Source organism: Parus major, unplaced genomic scaffold (assembly GCF_001522545.3).
Source record: "Parus major isolate Abel unplaced genomic scaffold, Parus_major1.1 Scaffold415, whole genome shotgun sequence".
Lineage (NCBI taxonomy): Eukaryota > Metazoa > Chordata > Aves > Passeriformes > Paridae > Parus > Parus major.
In genome coordinates, this window is record NW_015379323.1 from 67,098 (window position 1) to 68,243 (window position 1,146).

Below are 1,146 nucleotides of genomic sequence, written 5' to 3' on the forward strand. Positions count from 1 at the left end.
GGGTCGGGATGGGAAAGGATTGGGATGAAACAGGAAAAAAGGAAAAGGGAAAAACAGGAAAAATGGGAAAAGGGCCGGGATGAGATGGGAGAAAAGCCGGGATAAAATGGGAAAAAGATCAGGATCAGACAGGAAAAGGGTCGGGATGAGATGGGAAAAGGTCGGGATGGGAAAAGGATCGGGATCAAACTGGAAAAGGATCGGGATCAAACTGGAAAAGGATCGGGATCAAACTGGAAAAGAGTAAACCCAGGGATCCATTGGATAAAAAAGTGGAAAATCCCGATTTTTTCCCAGGCTGGGATGGCTCCCTCCACCCGCCAGCAAGTTAATAATTAATTATCAATCCAGGGATTAATTAATCCCCCTTAATTCATTACCTCCAACTCATTAATTAACCCCCTCCCAATTAATTATTCCGTGGGCTCTAAGGAGGCTGAAATCCCGGGCGACAGATGTCACCTCTGACAAATCCCAGACAAAAACAAGGAGATTCCGGGAATTAGCGCCAGGAGGGGCTGGAATGAACATTCCAGAGGGAAAACAACACCCCTGGAAAATGAAAACCCTTGGAAAAGCCTTGGAATGATTCCGGAGCGGGATTCCCGCCCTCGGAGCTGCTCCCGGGGGTTTTGTCCCCCTCCCAAATTTTTTTTGGAGCCGCGAATTCCCGAATTTTCTCTCCCGGGTCAGGAATTCCGGGAGGAATTTCCTTCCCAAGGGAGGGTTTGGAGGTGGCCGAGGAATTCCTGGAATTCCTGGTTGAGCCAGGCACGGCTTGGAACGTGGAGGGATTTTCCAGGCTCAGAAATCCTGGGATTCTGGAATTCTGGGGTCCTGGAATTCTGGGATTTGGGGTTTCTGAGATATTTGGATTCTGGAATTCCAGGATTTTTTGATTCTGGGATTCTGGAATTCTGGGAACTTTGGATTCTGGGATTTTGGGGTTCTGGGTTTGTTGGATTCTGGAATTCCGGGATTTTTGGATTCTGGGATTCTGGGTTTGTAGGATTCCGGAATTCTGGGGCTCTGGAATTCTGGGATTTTGGGGTCCTGGAATTTTGGGAACTTTGGATTCTGGAATTTTGGGGTTCTGGAATTCTGGGATTTGGGGGTTCTGGGAACTTTGGATTCTGGAATTCTGGG